At 37.3% G+C, this 12,506-nt stretch overlaps 1 long non-coding RNA gene across 1 annotated transcript; it reads right to left on the bottom strand.

The window, feature by feature from the left end:
• Positions 1-378: 378 nt before the first annotated feature.
• On the bottom strand, positions 379-10,883 carry LOC116978040. The gene is made up of 2 exons (XR_004413358.1): positions 9,111-10,883; positions 379-4,488 (listed from the first exon to the last, which is right to left on the bottom strand). It is a non-coding gene; the product is annotated as an uncharacterized LOC116978040 (long non-coding RNA).
• Between the last annotated feature and the right edge of the window lie 1,623 nt (positions 10,884-12,506).

Below are 12,506 nucleotides of genomic sequence, written 5' to 3' on the forward strand. Positions count from 1 at the left end.
CGGGTTGAGACCGACGTCGGGAAGCTCCAAAAACTAGCCCCGACCTGGGATAGATCTAGCCCCGACCTGGGAGCTGAGATTCTCTCTCTCTCTCTCTTCCCCCTCCCCCCCCCCCCCCCCCCCCCCATGCAGGAGCTTGATCGCTCCGACGAGGAGGCCCGGGAGTAAGATCGTCCCGTCAACGGAAGGTTAGAATGGGGAAGAGTTGCTGTGGTGGATGTTCATGTTAAAATGTATTTTGTGTGTTCTGCTGCTTTTTATTGGTATAACTGTACTGCAAATCAAATTATTCGCATGTTGCAAAACTCACTTGCCGGAAAAAGTGCGATTATGATTATGAAATTGACACACAAACGAAACAATAGACACAGGCAATGATTATTTGCGCAACGGGAAGCTTTATTTATAAATTTCAAAACCGTTACAATTTAATTCACACTAAGATTAGATTGCATGTCGGTAAAACCTTCAGTATCAATACATCTGCATCATTCTCAAACAGGTTTGTCAGATTGAGGTTACCTTACGGCTCAGCTCCAAATCTGTATGATATCCCTTTCTCCAACCACAGCAAGCCCTTTACTTGCTTAGTAGTCTTCTCCAGCAATGCACATTTTCTGAAGAATTTTTTCTTCGAGATAATATCTAATCCATCTCAAAAAGCCATGTTTAAAAAAATGTAAAAGAAATATGCAGGAAACCTATCTAACAGTGTACTAATATTAAAAGTACAAACAAGGACAACAGCAAAAATCTGCAGTTAAATCCAAGTACATCATTCCTCTAATAAATTCTAGCAGTTACGGCCTACTTTATAACACTGCCTTGTGTTAACAATTCCCTGCAGAACCTAACGACAAATTGTGTATAGTAATCGAAAAGGCAGAAGTTTTCTTCTGCGGATGTTTTTAAAATCAAGACTTCTAAACATTTGAGACAAAAATGTGCAAGCTGTTCAGGCAAGTTCTCAAATATTTTTCAATGCACACATTTATATATAATAAAGCTACACCCACCCACCCACACTAAAGAAAGGACTATTATCCCTCACTTAACGCACAGATTGTTATATTTACATTGGACCATTAAGTAAGTGGCAAGACAGACTAACTGCTACACCTCCGTAATTCTGCTCTATTCAACTTAAAATCTAGTTTCAAAATTATAATGCACATACATTTGATATGTTCATTGGTAATTCAGAAAGTTAAATTTAAATTGAACCTCGTAGAAAACATGAAAAAGAAAGGAAAAACAAACTGACCATCGGGAAAACAAGCAAAAATTGCACAGGTTAAGTCTTGCAATTCTAAACGGATGACTTAAAAATTTGTAGAGCTCTAGAATAGGACTTAACTATGGCATTTAAAAATGGTTTCAGCCTGCAGAAAGAAGTGCACATAGTTTAACATTTGTATGCAACTGAAACACGGGAGCAGAAGACCAGTTCATAGGCCAAAAATTCAGAGAGCGAGTCGCCAATCAAGGGGCCTTTGCAATTTCTGTATTATCAGTTCAACAGGATGAACTCAAAGGAATCCTCCATAAGGGTAGTAACTATCTCAGGGCCTGCTCCTATGACCTACGAATCGGGTCTTCAGCGCCGTGCTGGAACGAAGGCACCATCTACGCACACTTTGGGGGGGCGGGGGCGGGGGGGGATTGCAAAGAGGAAAGCAAGTTGGCCTTTTAAATGGAAAGTGAACTTGGCTTTTTAAACGCAATCCTAAGATTTTCTGATTAAAAAAGAAAAAAGTAAGAACTTCTGGCATATTCAATCCTCTAAAATAAAAAATAGTACTGAAGGTAGATTCACTCATCTAAGCTCATGGAGGTTTCGGAGCTAATTATCAACCAGAGTACAATAAACTAGAGCACAAACCTGCCATTAAATGGTAGTTCACCATTAAAATTACACACCAAAATAACAGCATACCTCATCTTAAGATACAATTATCTGCCTACAATTAGTGCTGCATAAATTGCTTATATTTAACCCTCTCTCCAGACTATTTCTCAAAAGCCTCTTCACAAGGCCCCAATGCAGAAACAGCAAGACCCAATCGGCAAAGTTGCTTTGTTACATGCTTATCACATGGTGCAAAGAATGTGCACCATTTTTAGAACCTGTACACTGCATGGGGTGAAATAACCATCAGCATTTATCAGCTGGAATGGAAGAGGGTTAAAATAAGACAACGTGGAATAGTCCATGGCAAAATATGTATGTAGCTTTTTCTTCACAAATATACATACTGGATAGGTATTTCCCTACTCCAACACCCCCAATCCCTCCTAACAATCTATTATTAAACATATCCAAGCCCCCACCCAACCGAATTACATTGCAATTAGGAGATTTAGAATGAACTAATGACAGTCATTATAGAAACCTAATATAAAATGAAGTCTAAATTAAGAAGACCTTTGGGACATGGAACTTTGTATCGTTTTAAGTTAAACCTCTATCAAAAGTAAGTTCTACTGTATTTTCTGCCAAAATAAATATTGGAGTTGTAAACAACACACACAAACATTGTGTATATATGCAAACTCCTACTTCATCCACAATCAGAGTACTAAAGCAGCAAAGCTAACCTGATGGAACCCGAGAAGACAGATAAAGTTTCAGGTGCAGGCCCAGAACTTTAACCAGTCTCTTTTTTCAGATGCTGACTGACGAATATTCCTATGCTTCTGTATAATTCCATACTCATAGCCTTTTATGGTTTAACTTGCATAAATTTGTGCATATGGTAATGAATTACATAACATTTGGCTAATTAGACTAACATGTAAATACCATTCTTGTACTGTAGACAAAAGGGGGGTTTCATCACAATAATGCATACATGGAGGGCCAATTAACTGATTCAAATCTTTTCAACCCTCAAAGAATGCGCCTTTGTTCTTGCTTACCTTCAGTGTACTGCAGCAGAACTTAAGGTTCAAGGTCTGGGTGACACTGCGAAGTATAAAAATTGCACTTCATTTGCAATGAGTTGCGACTTCACATGGTACAAGAAAACTATACCAACAGCCTCCATTTTGAAACACTTCCTTATTAAGTCAGCATTACAATCAATTTGGCATTCAGTTGTGATACACGATGTATAGAACTGGTTTATCTTGTTTTAAACAGGGCACCATACTAATTTAGAATATATAGGTAACTAATCCTCTGTAATATCCCTTCAACTTTTGTTGTTGCTGCCTAAATACCCCAAAAATTGCATGCATTGGTTACATACTGCAGAAAGCTTCAAAAGAGCCACACTATTCAAAAGTCATCATTTCTGATTGCTTCATTACTATTAAAACAGCAAATAATTTGATACAGGCCATTCTTCAACACATGCTCTGGACGAATAAACAATAATGTGCAAAATATCCCCAAAGTGTTTCCTATGGAATAGAGAAGTGCACCAGCAAGAAAAATAAAGGTTCAGATATCTGTTCTCTACCACTTTCTCAGCCCGTTTTATGGCCATCTCAATAGTTGATACGTGCACTATGTTTCCCAATAACCACCCCACATTCCATGTAACTGCATAAAAGATACCAGATTCTGTCAAGCCCCCATCACGTTTAATCTGATTAAAAACTCAATTAACAAACTCAGACATTCCCCACAATTCCCCGACCAAGTTTTCAACAAACAGCTATGCGAATATATGAAGGAGTAGGGGTGGATGTGTTATGTCAGAAGTAAAGGGAAGGTCAATTTCACAGGCAAGGGTCCTTTTCCCTAAGCATGTCAGAAAAACTGGAAGGGAAAAATTAATGGGGCTATGGAGGACAATGGGGTGGAATAAGGAGGATGATAGAAGAGCAATGACCTCTCATCAGTCAAAGTGTGATAACCTTCTTAATACCTAGTCCTACACGCAGCTGTCAATGAACAAGGGGGACTAACCAGTCCAGAATTCAAACTGCTCCCTACGTGCAGTGACATGAAGCGCATTTCTCTTGGGGGGGGGGGGGGGGTTGAAGTTTAATAGGTATTTATTCCTATTGGAAAATATGCTGACAGCGCCGTATTCTGCAACAAAATCACCCACATTTTCTTTAAGAAATATAAGCTTATGATTTCAGAATATTATTCAAACGGTAAATGCACGGTTCAAATCCTAGCATCAAGTTTTTTAACTGAGATCACAGCCAGCTGCGCAAATGTATAAAATGATATATATCTGGCATAGAAACACAAACTACATGCAATTAAAAATAAAATTAGTTCATTGGCAGTCTATGGCAAATATCCAGAGCCACCAGCATAAATGTACAATTCTGATAGACTGTGGGAGGTGATTGGCTTCCTCACCTTGGGATCCAGGACTGCTGCTGACCAATGTTAAGGAGTCTGGATCATCCAAACTTTTGAACAGGCACGTGTGTAATCCCGGTGAAGATTTTGTCAAGACTAATTCAATTTGGCCTGGATTTTGTCTGCAAGGTCACACTGTCAGAAGTGCTTAGGTCTATAATCTGACAAAGAATAAAAGCCTAAATTTAAAAATGAACAGAAAGAAATCCTATACGGTACCAACTGTGACCGTCGCCCTAAAGAACAGTAATCAAGACAAATATTCCTGTTCACATATAACCCACATATATCAATTTTGAAATTTAATTCAGCAAGATGGGGTATGGGTGATACAGGAGGAGTGTTAATTGCTCAGGAATCAATATCAAAAGTATTTAGCTACATATTGCCTTTTAAAGATGAGCTCCACCAACTAATACATCAAGCAATAAGCAAATGCATTAATTTCAAACATTACAATCTTGATCAATCCAAAAAAACAAAATTATAAACTCTTCTTTCAGAAATGCAATGGTGGACAATTTAACTTGTTCTCCATTTTATTCTTATTGCAATGGAGAACACAAAAGTTAGTTTTCTTTCAATTTGATGGTGAACAGTGCTGCCAAAACAAGCTTTTCTATATCTTTTGTATAAGCATTTTACTCAGTTTATTTGAATGCTAAATACAGTGCAAGAAAGATGTGCATTAAATTAAATTAAAGATAAATTTTGAAATGCCAAATCACCTTCCCCTACATTTAGGCCAAGATGATATATAAACATTAAAATCCATTATTTATCAGCAAAATCATTCACCGGACAGTGGCTTTGCTTCTGTTCAAAATTTTCCCATGGTAGAATTAAGTTAATCAAAATGAAGTAGCAGACGGCTATGCACTTTACAATTTTTATCATAACTAAACAAAAGTAAACGTCTCATATTCAGGCTTCCAATAACAGTGTGAACTTGACAAGTCGGCTCTGATTAGATGATATGGGGATGGTCTGGTAAGGAGGGAGAAGCTACAAGCCTATCATGAAGCAATGTCATCACAGGTTATTCCCCAAAGTTCGCCGCCATGGTGATATTTAAAAAAGATATAGACAAAACAAAGAGAAACAAGTCTGTAAAATAAAGTTCCACTATCTAATTGTTAAAACCATCTATGTAGAGACAAAATGAAACATATTTTTCACTATGCAGCCCCACTCAAATTCCTCACCTTTTGGCCCAGCTTTAGAAAATCCTGCAAAATTGCATCCCACTGAAAACGTAGATTTTCTAGATTCAACGTAGAAAACGTGTCAGCTTATTTCCAAGCTGCTCTTGCTAGTATCTATCGGTGGGAAGCATCTTGATCGGTTTTCAATGTCAAAGGCACTATATAAATTTTAATTCATCTAAGATACTGAGAATTACTTTTCATACTGCAAATTCATGAAATTAAACCACAATGACAGTTTGGCAAATGGAAAATAAAGAGTATATCTTGGTAACAGAATGACAATTCATACCTAAAGGACAAAAGGACTAGACAGAAGTGAGCTTATGAGTTGCAAAAGCTGAAGATTAGGTTCTTGCAGTAACAGTTATTGGTAGTCAGGAAAGTTTGGTGACGGCACGTTATAAGGGCGAAATTCAACTAAATTTCAGGTCAAGATAATTTATAAAGGAGGTTAATAAATTGCATTAGCATTCAGTGCCTCAACTGATAAATTTATCACATTGGCTCTCAGTTATACAGATCAGTAAATCGACAGTTATTCTCACCTGAGTTTGCCGAGCTCAAAAGGACATGGGAATAAGTAGTGTTACAAATGGCATAGTCATGTGTAATGCAAATTGTGGACTAAACAAAGATCGTATTGCTATTATCGCCCAGCAAATGGTAAACATGCCGTGATGCCTATAGCACAATGACCAAGCGCAGCTGCAATGCATTCCACTGTTAGGCAGCGAGCTGATGACTAATGCCACAGCTAATACAGCGAGCGGACAATTAGAGCTCACACGAGTGCTTTTGTGAGAGGAAAGAAAATAATTACAGAATCAAAACATCGTCACGAATAGGAAACTACTTTGCAAACAATCCCATCTTCCACAAAGCATACAAGATTTCATTATTATCCATCAAAATGTTTTAAGTTTTTGAGTGTTTACCTCGACTTCTATTTGATACCCAAATAAGCACTGTCAAAATGTTAGTTATTTAGTAGTTGCATCACTACAATAGTAATAATTTATAATACTACAGAGCTTCCATTGTTGGGCAGGGACTCCTGGAAGCATCTCATGCATTTTTAGTGTAAGATGACCGAACTGAAAAAAAGAATTAATTTGGCATTTAAAACACCTTAGCAAAACACTCATGCGTGAAAGTTTATACCAGGCTGCTACTTTAAATTGATGCAAGTGTGGCCCTTAGAGAATTGAAATCAAGTGACATAGACAAATGAAGGGGCCTGCAGGTGGAATTCAATAGAATTTCATTGGTCATTGTTGTCATTTCTAAATCCTACCATCTACCAGTCACATCGCAGATATATATTGTCACGACCGGCATTTTATGTTAATATACAGCTTAATTTATTAAATTACCCATCGCTTTTGGTTGACAAGTGAAACCTGCACTAGCCATCTCAAGAACCCACAAAGATTCTGGAAAGCTAAAAATTAGCAATTGCATTCGTTCAATATCACTAAATTTAATTCCTGGATTACAAGATGCAGTTTAAAGGCATTACAATGTAATAAATGGTGTAGTTTAGTCTAACACTGCTAAAAATAAAATTCTTAAAACTTCAACAGCTAAGATACATTAAGAACATCATTCTGTTATGTAGACAATACCAATAGCAAAGTGGTTAATAACCTTTAATGTTGTCATTCTATATATTCAGTAGTTTATATAAGAATTACAAACCCCAATAAACAGATATAATTTGTAGCCCCAGTGATACTAGCAGCCACAAAACAGTTAATCGCTACAGAGCTAATACATTCAGTGCATGACGGGCATGCCAACACCAGGTATAAATGATCAGATCGAGTATTTGTCTCATTGAAGGGAATTGACAATTCCTAAAGGTATTGACCAGAGATTGAACAATAATGACCAGATACTCCAACTCCAAAATAGTCACTGCTATCCGTGGGGGCTATTTTTCAAACTTCCCTGTTTAAAATCCAAGTCAGTATACCAATACATATAGACCAGCCACTCCCCATATGTATTCATTTCCCCTAAATTCTTCTGATGGTCTCAGATTTTCAAATCATATTCTGCTGCAGAAGTAGGACAACGACGTACTGAGAAAGTAACAAAATCAAATCTAAAGCTATGCCAAATGAACTTTGTCCAAGTTGTCTCGAGGTATTCATATTCAGAGCTTGTGTACAGATATCCAAACCTGCCCCCCTTCTGCAAGTCAAAGCTTTGAGTAAACTGTACTAAAGAACAAAGTTTTTTTAAAAGCGCATTAAACTGCACAGTTCAAATACAACCATATCAACTATTCAGCCATTCTTTAACATTTTGCTTTTCTTTACTGTTGCAACTCAACCAATCTCAATGACAAATACAATATTTTCTTACTGTTAAAACCAAATCACATGATAATGACTCCAGTGATGTTGCCCTTAAACATTTTTGGGCTCGTGCTCTATACAATCAAATAGAGCCAGAGACATCTACGTTTCGATAAAAGCCACATTGAAATCTATAATAAAGAATAACATTAAGTCTAAAGAAGGGTCTCGACCCGAAACGTCACCTATTCCTTCTCTCCAGAGATGCTGCCTGTCCCGCTGAGTTACTACAGCATTTTGTGTCTACCTTTGATTTAAACCAGCATCTGCAGTTCTTCCCTACACATATTATTCTCGTGATTTCTACCAAGTATCTACAGCCTATACTTGCAGTATATGTATGTTAACACAATTAGACTTGACTGTAATGAGTACCATTCCAAATGTAGACCAATCCACTGACAACTGCTGTGCATAATCACTAATGCTTTATTAGGCACCATTTTAGGAGGCACCAGTACAAAGTACCACAAACCCCCCCACCTTTAAGCAAAATGTGAAATGAAAGTTAAAATGACTTGCCGACTACCTTCCTTGCATTGCACCAGAAGGCAGATTCGCAAATTAGTTTTTGCAAATACCTCACAGATTATCGGGCATACCATTTTTGTTCAGGCATGATTACTCACCATAGGATTGTCAAGGCTAAACTCTTCAGATCTGACATTTTATGAATCCTTGCAAGTATTAAAAGCTCTTTGGGATATTCACTGAAAACCACGTCAAGACAATGTAATCTGCCCACTGTAGAAGTATACTTTGGAGCACATTTCTAAAATTGAGCTAAAATGAGATTTTCAGTTTGACTATATGACAAAAGGACTGGAAATGCATAAGGAGATCAATGAAAAAGGGGGATAAGTGTTTCCACTGTAACATAAATGAACACAAACTCCTTGCAGAGGCAGATTACCAGTTGGATAATAACTTGATTAAGGTATTGAGGAAAACAACTGTTGTAATGTTTTTCTAGTGCGTATGCAGACAGTGGATGATTGTAAAGGAGGCATAGAGAATAATCTCTGCAATTATAAACAATCACCGTGTCAAATCTTCAGCTGAACATAAATGGATCACGGGCTTTCATACTTAACATAATTCACACTTTTAAGTTTTTGCAAATTGTTCATTTAAAATAAAATTCAAAATTTCTCATCTCTGAATTTGCAACATCAATTTCAATAAAGAGCTTCACGTGTGAACAGAACTCACATTGAGGATCAACCTGCAGATGTCTCGTGGTTCTCTTTGTCATAGTACTCATTCGATTCTCCAAATCTAAAAAAGCAGTCCCCAGCAGCTGGGCTACTGAACGTTCTTTGTGGCTCAAGTAGGGGTTTGTTTAATGCCTGCAAAATTAGATTCTGTGAAAATGGGCCCAACTGTGAAACTAAGTTACAGTAACCGACCGGCACACTGTTTTTAACAGTGTGCAAACAGTACAATTCACCTCCATCATATATCAATAGGATTTCTTCATCCAATTGAAACAATCAAAGAGCATTCAATTCAAAACAGCATGTCGAAGTGAAGAACAAAACTAATGTCTATTAAGTTAAAATGCCCGCTCAGAACAATGTTATCCACAGCAAAAAAAACCCGCAACACTTCATTCTCATGTCCAGCAAAATAAGCACAACCCAAAACATTTATTCAACAGTTACCACTTCAGTTAGCAATTTCTAAAGCAGATTACAACAAAAGTCAACTCTGGAAAATATTATGTGTCCATTTGGAAAACTAGAAATAACTCTCAATGTTTGAAGCATCAACATCAAAAGCAGATATTCTTGGTTATTTAATAAGATGAACATCAAAGGCAGTTGAAATGCAACATACTCCTGACCTACCTACCTTCATCAACAAAATATATGTGCATACAGTCCAAGTAACCTAAGAAAAGCTAGCACAGCATCACCCAAAGTAGATTTCTACTTAGCAACATCTCAGTCATCAATTAATACAATTTAGGAAATACTTACCTTTTATAGATTTGTAATCAGCAATACTAGCAGGGAAAACACCTATCAGTTCAATTCCTACAAGCTTTACATGCTAAGTATGTGATCAAGGACACATTCTCTACAGAAAACTTCAGTTTAAGAGAAACGGGCAAAAACAATTTCAAGTGTTACAGCACAGTAAGACATCTCCATTTCAGTCAAGATGTATTCTAATGTACTTACACTGCATAGCTCCTTGAAGAAACAGAATCAAGGATGGTGCACAGCATACGCCAGGTTACCCTTACAGAGCTAGAGCTATAGTGGCTGGAACACACCTGTACTTCAATAAATACAGTGGCAAACACAGACTGCATTTTTGCATAATTAAACTGAGCAACTATTATAATATGCAGGTGTAAAAAGTGCAATTTGCACAGAAACGTCACTTTCAAAAAGATGGAATAATAGGCAAAAACAAACCAAATAATCTTTTTTTTTTCAGATTTAAAAATAGCAAATTGCAACTAAATAATGTGGAGCAGGTCATAATTCATCAGAAAACAAATCCATTGTCAGTTTAAAGAAACTGCTTTGTCATTAGTCAACACTTCGACTGATACCTTACCATCAGTTTTCCTAATCTCCTTCTGTTAGAAAAAAAAGTTATGGGGCACTATTTTGCATGGCAGTAAATACAGACTGCAAACAAATAGGCAAGTACTTCCTAAGTAGCTTGCCATAGTGATAATCAGAATGAAACTGCAAAGAAAAGCTAAGAATGCCACTCATAAGATTAAATTGCATTACACCTTCACACATCCTGCTCTAGAAAGATTATGCAAAATCTAAACTGCTTTCAACTATGCATTTTACTGATGAGCTAAATTGCAATAATAGTGGACTCAAGAACGGGCTACATTAGCAACGGATCTACAGCGCCCTCCATGTTTGGGACAAAGACCCATCATTTATTTATTTGCCTCTGTACTCCACAATTTGAGATTTGTAATTTAAAAAAAATCACGTGTGGTTGAAGTGCACATTGTCAGATTTTATTAAAGAGTATTTTTATACATTTTAGTTTCAACATATAGAAATTACAGCTGTGTTTATACATAGTCCCCCCATTTCAGGGCACCATAATGTTTGGGTCACATGGCTTCACAGGCGTTTGTAATTGCTCAGGTGTGTTTAAATGCCTCCTTAATGCAGGTACAAGAGAGCTCTCAGCACCTAGTCTTTCCATCACCTTTGGAAACTTTTATTGCTATTTATCAACATGAGGATCAAAGGTGTGCCAATGAAAGTCAAAGAAACCATTATGAGACTGAGAAACAAGAATAAAACTGTTAGACATCAGCCAATCAACATTTTTGGAACATCATTAAGAAGAAAGAGAGCACTGGTGAGCTTACTAATCGCAAAGGAACTGGCAGGCCAACGAAGACGTCTAGACCTGATGACAGAAGAATCCTCTATAATAAAGAAAGATCCCCAAACACCTGTCCGACAGATCAGAAACACACTTCAGGTGTGGATTTGTCAATGGCCACTGTCCGCAGAAGACTTCATAAAAATAAATACAGAGGCTACACTGCAAGATGCAAACCACTGGTTAGCCACAAAAATACGATGGCCATGTTACAGTTTGCCAAGAAGTACTCAAAAGAGCAACCACAGTTCTAGAAAAAGGTCTTGTGAACAGATGAGACAAAGATTAACTTATAACAAAGTATGGAGGAGAGAAGGAACTGCCCAAGATCCAGAGTACCATCTCATCTGTGATACACAGCGGTGGGGATGTTATGGCCTGGGCATGTATGGCTGTTGGCTCACTTATCTTCATTGATGATACAACTGCTGATGGTAGTAGCTTAATGAATTTTGAAGTATATAGACTTTTGAAGTATCCTATCCGCTCAAATTCAAACAAATGCCTCAAAACTCATTGGCTGGCGGTTCATTCTACAGCAAGACAATGATCCCAAACATACTGCTTAATCAACAAAGTAGTTTTTCAAAGCTATACAAGGCCAATTCTTGAGTAGCCAAGTCAATCACCCGATCTGAACCCAATTGAGCATGCCTTTTATATGCTGAAGAGAAAACTGAAGGGGACTAGCCCCCAAAAGAAGCATAAGCTAAAGATGGCTACAATACAGGCCTGGCAGAGCATCACCAGAGAAGACATCCAGCAACTGGTGATGTCCATGAATCACAGACTTCAAGCAGTCACTGCATGCAAACGATATGCAACAAAATACAAAAAAATGATTACTTTCATTTACAATACATTGCTGTGTCACAAACATTATGGAGCCCTGAAATGGGGGACGGGGGAATGTATAAAAACAGCTGTAATTTCTACATGGTGAAACCAAAATGTATAAAAATGGCTTTTATTAAAATCTGACAATATGCATTTTAACCACATGTGATTTTTTTCTATTACAAATCTCGAATTGGGGAGTACAGACAAATAAATATATGATGGGTCTTTGTTCCAAACATTATGGAGGGCACTGTAAATTGAAACTTTCCACATCTGAAGTCCCATTTTGACAACAAAAAAATCCACAAGGCAGAGAATGTGTTGCAATACCAGGTGACAATCCAATAGGCACAACACAATTCTTATATCTTTACCCATAGATCCAACTTA

This window comes from Amblyraja radiata, chromosome 10 (assembly GCF_010909765.2).
Source record: "Amblyraja radiata isolate CabotCenter1 chromosome 10, sAmbRad1.1.pri, whole genome shotgun sequence".
NCBI lineage: Eukaryota > Metazoa > Chordata > Chondrichthyes > Rajiformes > Rajidae > Amblyraja > Amblyraja radiata.